We start from the raw sequence: 10,000 nt of genomic DNA, 5'->3' as shown, positions 1-10,000 counted from the left end.
CGAAATGTACCTCAGATTAAGAATTTTTTCTTATTAAACTGTAAAATCACAGGTAATATACTATATTATATATATATATATATATATATATATATATATATATATATATATATATATATATATATATATATATATATATATATATAGTATATATATATATATATATCAAAGTAGTATGTGCACCCTACCTCTCTAATAACAGGCTTGGGAATTGTGTCAACTTTAAGAGTTGTGGGACCAACTTCCTCCGGATTATCTGTCGTGTCCACAGCGTCATCTTTATCATCATCATCATCACCGTCGCCATCGTCAACTTCGCTACCGAGCTTCTGTGGTTTCAGCTACCTCTGACCCCTCTGTCGTTGAGGCTGCAGGGTCCTCAGTAGTGTCCTCGCCGTCAGGTTCGGGTGTGGAGGGAAGGAGGGGCTTGATGATGGAGAGCAGGGGATTCTTCGTCGTTGTTGTTGGCGTGTAATAGGCAGCATCGTCGTTCCTGATGCCGGCGTATGTGGGTGCTGAAAGTGTGTTATTACTGTTATTATTTTTAGGGAATTAGTGAAAACATTGCAAAAAAAATAATGAACAGGTAGCACATAGATAAAGCTACATCACTATATACAGATATGTTTGCATAAATAGAAATGTACTTCGGAAACATGGAGCTTTAATGTTCTCCACAGCTTTGCATAATGCCTCAAGTACGAGCAAATAATGTGTGCTTAGATGCACAGCAAACAAGCAACATTATACTGTGCAGGTTATCTGTTAATTCAAATCACATTCATTGCAGTTTTAAGGAACGAAAATGAACAATAGATGGTAACATAGTTTTCTATCAAATTTGAAAAGCAACGACGTGCATGTATATATACACATACACATTATATGTAGATAAATACATATATATATGTATATATATATATATATATATATATATATATATATATATATATATATATATATATATATATATATATATATATATAATTCTCTATCTGTTAATTTTCTAACAGCAATTAAAACAGATTATGTGGTGCGCGTAGTGGTTCTCTCTCTCTCTCTCTCTCTCTCTCTCTCTCTCTCTCTCTCTCTCTCTCTCTCTCTCTCTCTCTCTCGTGACTTACAGATAAACACGGCAACGTCGTCGCAAGCCAGCTGGGTAACACTTATGGAGAATGTGTATTCCGGATCGCCCTGTACCACCATAGCCAGCTGCAGTTCACTCCTCTCCTCAACGGCAAACGATGCTGCAAGAGAGAAAGATCGGTTGTCAATAAAAACAAAAGCAACAAACTAAAAAAATATTCAAGAAGAATGCATGAATACCAAAAAGCTATATTGTTGACATTAATATTGTTCGTATAATTACTGGAACGGAAAACCACCAGCAAATGTTGAGTGGAAGCAGAGAGAACAGAAGGAAGTGAAACGTCAGCTAAGACAGAGCCTTGTGATGCCCCTGATATGTTTCCATTGCAGGGAGAATGTGTGACGGAGAAAGCAGAAGTTGTGGGTGGTGCGAGTGTTGTTGGTTCACTAACAAAATTACAGCATTGTGGATACTGATGACTCTGCCGGCTGCTGATTCAGAGAAAGGGCTGGAAAAGACGTTATAGGAAGAGAACAGGGACAGTGAGAACAAAAGAATAAATATCAATATATCGAAGATAAAATAAATGAGCATGACAAACGGCCAGGCACAGATTACTATCAAGTTACATATAGGAAGCATAAGAAAAAATGGGTTAATTTTGCTAGGTTGGTAGATAGATAACAGGGATATTAAGTATAAAACTGGCGAAACAAAAAGAGTAATTAATGAATAGACAAGTTTATTGAAAAACAGAATTTGTGTGGCCAAGTAGGAGAATAATGGTGAAAATAGCTTTGCTGTATGGATGTGAAACGTTGACGGTTAGTGAAGGTTAATAGAAAAGAGATTGGAGCAGCAGAAATGCGGAAGTGGGTTATGGTTATAACCATAAGGGGGAGGCAACACCAGTTTTTGGGGCATGTGTGAAGAAGGGGATCTGGAGAATTTATGCCTGTCGGGAAAGAGAGATAACAAACAAAAGCTTGAATCAAAAATGCAGGCAGTAACAAAGTAGTACTAATGATAATAATTATAGCATTACTCAAGGAATTACTACGCTTTACTAAGAAGGCATAATGATAATACTGAGGATAAACAAATACTCACTACTCCAGTTGGTCATGTTCCCACAAATAGGGGTTGTAGACCCTTTCTTAGTGCCGAGGATCGTCAGTGTGTCCCGGATGCAAACGCCATCTTCAAATTTTGCTAATTCGAACTTATCGAAGTCTAATCTGTCAAGTTAAATAAGAAATTAGGTGTATACAATTACATACATACACAAACACTATATATGTATACGTGTGTATATGTATATATAATATACATACATTTACAAATATTAAGCCACATATGCGTTAATATCAACTTCACATACCTGCTGGATAACTTAATCTCATGGGGAATTATAATCTAGCCAGGATTCGATCTATAGTCTGGCTTAGAAACAACGACAGACAGTGACTTTGATCACCCAGATTAATATATGCGAAAAAGTAAAAGTCACCGGCGTATAAGTGCCCATATATATATATATATATATATATATATATATATATATATATATATATATATATATATATATATATATATATATATATATATATATATATATATATATTTAAACATAAGCAATTTTCTCTTCAAGGGAAAGCTTCAGGTATTAGCCTTCCGACTCCCAGCAACTTAGGGGGAGCATGATGCTGCTAGCCCAGTGCTCTTTTCCACAGTACCTATGACCTCCACAGTCTATGAACTGCCAAGTACATAGTCTATTGCTTAGATCAACAAAGCCTCGCTGAGCCTTTAGCGATGTGCCCATCTGCCTGTTCTTATCCAGGAATTGAACAAGGGTCTCCTCGCTCAGGAAGGGACATGAATAGTTTGTCTATTATAATCCCGTCCCAATCAGCCTGACAAGAATTATAACCCAGTTTGGATCAGAATCAGAACAGTCTTCCATGATCTTCCCTATCCTGCCTCATTGCACTTTACTCTGTGAATAAACTATACCCTTATGGGAAACGATATTTTACTGCGTAACTGCAAACTCGTCCAGAGACTTTATGTGTACATTGTAATCTGTGTTTAGCCATATAAATGAAAAAAATAAAAAACTGAAAGATACCACCGCGATTGAAGACAGTGAAATGTGTATTAGGAAAAACCAATGATAACATACTGACTCACTGCTTTTGGTGCTGGTAAAGGACATCTTCACTCACCTGACTCCACAGACGCCTCGTCCAATTCCTACGGTAAAAATACAGGGTCGGGCTTCGTCGTCTTTTTCAGGATATGACGGGTTCCGGAAATAAGCGTGGTGAGACCTCATGTAACTTCCGCAAGTGTGGTCAACTGGAATGGAAATGGAATGGCTCAAGGGTTAGAAATCGAATGAGAAAGAACTCGCATCTTCACTTTGATGGAAAAGATATCGAGACAAGATGAGGCTGCCCAAAACGAGCCGAGTGCTGTTATGGTGACGGACTCGCTTCTGGGAAAGAAACTAGTTATTTGAATCAAGGTGTAGGGAACAGGGCGAAAAATTCCTCGTTCTGAAAGGAAAGCTAATCAAGACGATTGGCCCTTGAGTCAGAGATTTCTGGGTGCTAACACAAGTAAAATTTATTTTCATATAAAGATTTGATTTTGGGGGACTGATAGGGCAACATATTTGTTTAACCATTATTTTTCAAGAAATATATATTAATAGAAGACAAAATGGTTTAATAAAATGAATAGTATGATATCTGATGTAAAGTTGCTCACTCTAAAACCAATTTTGTATTAATGATTCCACTTCAAAAACCTACTGAAGTCTATGCCTTAAATAAACTTCTAAAAATATCCGTAAGTTATAAAGATGAAAAACGAATCATATATTTCTCGTAGCTTTTTAACTGAGCGATGAGAGCGGATTGGACCGGGAGGTGAGAGGAATTGCTTTCTTTTTTGGCCAGAGGCAGAAATGGAAAGAGAAAAGGAGAAATAGCAGCACTATCGGTCATTCATCCTATAATGAATGATGTGACTGACTGTATTTCCTAGTTAGAAACATTCTCTTATGGAGAATCTGAAACTGCTTAGAGAGCATACGACTCTGTAGATGACAGGTATATCTTTGTAAGAATTCCTGCAAAAGCAAATTTGCATACCGATGGAAGAAAAACAAAGAGGGATCCTATTAACGATATATCAAAAGACTTAACCCCCTACGTTGAATATTAAATCCTGCACTTTATCATATTACACACGGCGAGTTTGTTTCTGCGCCCGAAGAAAATTCAAAGCAAAAGTATAGCCAATCTGCCTGTGAATTCGTTTTAGTTTCAACTAAAAAATTGCAATTATTAAGCTCTATTACGGAGTTCTCGGAATAAAACCGAGCAGTAATACTGTACTGGCTGACTGTTCTCTTTCCTGTACTGGAAACTGAGTTAAAGCGCTCTGACTCGTCATGTTCGGATGGAAAATGAAAAGAAAACGACATGGGGAAAATATCATCGTCATTTCTATTACCGTTTTTTTTTTTTTTTTTTTTTTTCCAAATCGCTTCCATCAGCGCCCTCACAAAAATTTACCAACACAAACGATGTAATTTCTAATTTTTATTTCTTTTTTTATTTTCATGAACTAAAAACGGTCAAACAAAAGCTCTGTCCAGTCAGTTCCGAGAAAAATATTCAGCAAATGTCAGTCTGGCTGTTATTTCTTTACTCCCCTTTTTTTAAAACGTTTCATATGAATCCTCTGTCTTTTATGCACTCGAACTGAATAGAAGAAAAGTGGAACTACTTACTAACACAGCAAATGTCTTTGGAGAGGCCACAGTATCCGGCATAGGAGCCTCCTGCTCCCAGGCACTTGGACTGTTTCAGACAAGCCCCTATGGTACCGTCCACGCTGCATAAGGGAAGTCGAACTGTTTCACGATTTTTGTAACCAGGGAAACTGTCGAACATTTCTGGCATAAAATAAAACGAAACGTGGAATAAGAGGAAGCAACACAGATCAATACAGAGAAATTTAAGTTACAATGAAAAAGAAGACAAGAAATGACAGCGAGAAAGAAACCTTGTTGCAAATTACAAAACAAAATTGGAACGAAAAGATTGACTTCCAATAGTGAAATAACTTGTAACATTCAGCTATGAAAGGTTTTCCGTATTTGGTGTTCTCGTAATTAGACAATTACTATGAATATAATCACAAACAAACACCATTAATAATTAGTTTTTTTTTTTTCACAGTCATCCTATTCGACTGGGTGATTTTTATAGTGTGGGGTTTCGGGTTGCATCCTGTCTCCTTAGGAGTCCATCACTTTTCTCATTATGTGCGCTGTTTCTAGTAGCACACCCTTCTGCATGAGTCCCGGAGCTACTTCGGCATCTAGTTTTTCCAGATTCCTTTTCAGGGATCTTGGGATCGTACCTAGTGTTCCCGTGATTATGGGTACAATTTCCACTGTCATATCCCATATCCTTCTTATTTCTATCTTTAGGTCTGGATACTTATCAATTTTTTCTCTTTCTTTCTCATCTACTCTGGTATCCCATGGTATTGCAACATCAATCAGTGATACTTTCTTCTTGACTTTGTCAATCAACATCACATCTGGTCTGTTGGCATGCATCACCCTATCTGTTCTGATACCATAGTCTCAGAGGACCTTTGCCTGACCGTTTTCTATCACTCCCTCAGGTTGGTGTTCATACCACTTATTACTGCAAGCTAGCTGGTGTTTCTTGTTCAGGCTCCAGTGGAGGGCTTTTCATACTGGTTCTGTGCAAGCGCCGGACATTCGCTTGCTATGTGGTTTATGGTCTCGTCTTTCATATTGCACTTCCTGCATATGGGTGAGATTTTATTTCCATCCGTTGTTCTTTGGACATATCTGGTTCTTAGGGTCTGATCTTGTGCCGCTGTTGGCATTCCTTCTGTTTACTTCTTGAGTTCTCCCCTCTGTAGCCATTGCCATGTTTCATCGCTGGCCAGTTCTTTAGTCTGTCTCATGTACTGTCCATGCATTGGTGTGTTGTGCCATTCCTCTGTTCGTCTACTTTTATCAGTCCTTCTTCACTCATCTTCACTCTTCACTGGTTTTCAGATATTGCCCCAGTGCTCTGCTCTCGATGTTGACACAGTCCTCTATGCTTAGTAGCTCCCTCCCCCTTCCTTTCGTGTTATGTATAGTCTGTCTGTATTTGCTCTTGGGTGTAATGCTTTGTGTATTGTCATGTGTTTCCCAGTTTTCTAGTTTATGCTGCGGAGTTCAGCCTTCGTCCACTCCACTACTCCTTTACTGTATCTGATTACTGGTACTGCCCATGTGTTTATGGCTTTCGTCATATTTCTGGCGTTGATTTTTGACTTGAGTATCGCCTTAAGTCTCTGCATGTATTCTTTCCTGATCATGTCCTTCATCTCTTGGTGTTTTATATTCTGTCTCATCTATGTGTTTGATGCTATTCCCGTCTGGTAGCTTTATCCCTTCAGTCCTTGTTACTTTGCCTTTTTGTATGTTGACCAAGGCGCATTTTTCTATTTCAAACTCCATCCTGATGTCCCCAGATACAATCCTTACAGTCTGGATTAGGGTATCTATTTCCTTGATGCTCTTACCATACAGCTTGATTTCGTCCATTAACATCAGATGGTTAATTCTGTTGCCTCCTTTTTGAGTTGGTACCCAGCATCCATCTTCTGCAGTACAGTGAGTTGTCTTGAAAAATCCCTCTCCTGATGCTAACCTCCTCTAGTCTTATCCCAGAGCTTGTAACTACTGTATTCCAGTTGTGCATTGTAATTTTTAGGAAGCTGATGGTGTTTTCCTCTGCCCCATATATTTTCAGACATTCTGTTAGCCACGTGTGTGGTATCATGTCGAAGGCTTTCTTGTAGTCAATCTTTGTTTTATTCTCCCCATTTCTTCTGCCTTGACTTCCTACACCCATGTTACATGTTTGTTGCGTGATACCAGATTGCTCCAAATGTTTTCCCAGTCTCTTACTTGGTTCGGCTTCAGGAATTTCCTGGTGGTTGTCTTCCCCTCTTCTTTGGCTGTATAGTCTTTTCTGGTTAGTTCCTAAGAATTTGTTCTGTTGGTATCTTCTATTCCTGTAAGCCTCTGTTTTATATCTTCTATTGTGTTGTTTAGTCTGTACTTTGCATTTCTCATTCAGTTTCTCTCTTGTTTCTTAGCCTCTTTTCTGCCTTCTCTTTCAGTTTACTCAAGTCACATCTCATCACCATGATTTGTTTTTCCAGACGCCTTTTCCAAAGCGGTTGCTTTTTTGGTTTCTGTTGGTGTTGGTGTTTGGATCCCCATGAGTTCTGCTATTAGTCTTGCTCCTGCATATGCCAGGTTATTTGTTTCTGTGATACTGGTGGTGTGTATTAGCCTCATTATTTCATTAACTTCAGTTGTTTTCCCCCTTAGTTTCTTTGTGTTACATCTTCGGTGTTTCCTCGTGTGTCATTGTTTGGTAGCTCATCATTCCTGTCGTTTTCTGTGTCATCGTCTCTTAGTTCGTCTTCTTGTCTTTCGTTGCTGGGTGTTATTTCTCTTTCCATTTCCTCTCTTTCTGTTGGTCTGCCAGCCTCTGTTCTGTTTGAGGGGTGTTATTTCTCTCATTCCAGATGTTGACCAGTCTTCTTCTGTATCATCTTTCTGTCGAGTTGCTCCTGATGTAGCATCTCCATATTTCCTTATTTTCTTCTCTTGTTCATTCCTTCTTCTGGTTTGCCTCTGTAGCTCCATTCTCTGGTTGCTGGTTACTGTCGTTGTGGTGGTCAGTTGCTGGATGACGACCTCCAGTAACCTGACGGACCTCCCCGTCGATTGGGCTGTATCCATGGCTGCCGGACGAAGCTTCTCTGTTGCCAGAGGTTCCATTTACATCGCTGTCCTTTATCCTTTCATTTCTTTCCATCATTGCTGAGTTTTGCTATTTAACCCATAATTGGACCCTACCCCATCGGGAATAGGTACTCATCTACAGCTGAGTAGACTGAGGAAATTGTGGTAAAGACCCTTTCCCAAGGAATCAACGCCGAGGAGAGCGGTCACCCATTCAGCGACTGACCAGCCCCTGTGTTGCTTAACCAGTCCATCGATGAGCTAAACCACTCTTCCACGGCTCTCATAGTTGTTATTATTATTATTATTATTATTATTATTATTATTATTATTATTATTATTATTATTATTATTTTTAAAAAATACCCATAGTAGCATGAGTCTTAAAATGGAGAAGCAAATTCACAGTTATGTATATGTACATATATTTAAAGACAAATCAATATAGATTGATTTGTCTTTAAATATATGTACAGATACAAAACTGTGGATTTGCTTCTCCATTATTATTATTATTATTATTATTATTATTATTATTATTATTATTATTATTATTATTACAGATTATTATTAACTGACTAACTGATAATCTAAGTAATAAGCACATTGGTTCTAACCTATCTGAAATTTATTACAACTGTCACAAAACCTTTCCAAAACAATCAAACACGTAGAAGGCTAAGATGCACGCACGGGGCTTCCAGCATCACAGCTTTTGTGAAGAATATCAGTATGTGGCTGCCACTTTTTCTAAGCAGAGGCAGTTGATAGTAAGGAAACAGTGTTATAATTACTTGTATCTTGCACCTGTTTGAGATGGTTTTATACTTAATGTAATCGTTACGGAAAATTATTATTATTATTATTATTATTATTATTATTATTATTATTATTATTATTATTATTATTATTATTATTATTAATGTTGTTTTTGTTATTCTCATTGAAAACTTACAGAAAATCGAATCGAACAAGAACAATGACTTAGAAAAAGAATGACGTCAAACCACCTGGCGCCAAGCTTCCCAGCAGAGCATCCACGAGCAGATATACCATTCCTGGATACGTTTTAAACTTATTTATTTATTTTTAGTGTCCTATTTAATTTTATTACGTCGTCAATACACTAGGTGTAGTAACGCCAGTTTTAATAGACATAATCAATCAATCAACCACTCCTGAACTTGGCCCTGGGATAAGAAATGTCTTCTTTGGTTATCGTACCAAGAAAAAGTGCCATTTGTTATTGGTTCGTTTTAACTTAATAAATAATAATAATAATAATAATAATAATAATAATAATAATAATAATAATAATAATAATAATAATAATAATAATAAACATTCAACAATAACAGTGAAAACAATAAGCTTATTCTACAATCAGATAACAATATCTCCGGGTTTGCAGAAGGTCCTGATCTGTTACTTCAGTCAGACGTTTCTGGAAATCCAGTTTTTCTGGCTCTTCATTACCATGCTGTATCCGCTAATTTCCTATTCCCTGCGCCGCATTTTGTGTTATTTTTCAGTTTTATTTGCAAAATGACTTTTAGTAATGACCTTCACCAAAGATGACGTGTTTTCGATCTTGTCTGTCAGTTTGCCTGTCTATTAGCAAGAAAACCTGAAACGGGAAGAACAGATATTCACAAAACTTGTCAACAAGATTCAAAACTCTCCGGGAACCGAGTGACTGAATTCTGTTTTGGCCGAGTCTGCGTCTTCCAGCAGCCATCGTCATCATCTGTCTATTTTTATTGTTGCTGACGCAGCTTTAAGTGAACGACAGATTCTTGTTGCTTCCTCAAAAGCAAATGACTTAATAGTATTTACGTATTTCTTATTGCATTCATTTGCAATATTACTTCACCCTGTATTTATGAGTTTACTTGACTTTATTTGGTCTCAGCATTGATTTGTTCTGATTTTCCTACTAATCGCCATATGACTTCCAGAAGTTTCTTCTATCACTTTGGAAGAAATGTTTCATGTGTGTGATTAAAATAAATTTCTTTGCCGCCGTTGCCATGTTATTGCAA

At 37.4% G+C, this 10,000-nt stretch overlaps 1 pseudogene; it reads right to left on the bottom strand.

Annotated features, from left to right (window-relative positions):
* Positions 1 to 10,000, bottom strand: part of LOC136847465 (serine protease filzig-like) — a 79,014-nt pseudogene that overhangs the window by 66,771 nt on the left and 2,243 nt on the right.

Source organism: Macrobrachium rosenbergii, chromosome 16 (assembly GCF_040412425.1).
Source record: "Macrobrachium rosenbergii isolate ZJJX-2024 chromosome 16, ASM4041242v1, whole genome shotgun sequence".
NCBI lineage: Eukaryota > Metazoa > Arthropoda > Malacostraca > Decapoda > Palaemonidae > Macrobrachium > Macrobrachium rosenbergii.
Note: the sequence above shows the minus strand (reverse complement) of the source record. Positions and strands in the feature narration are given on the sequence as shown.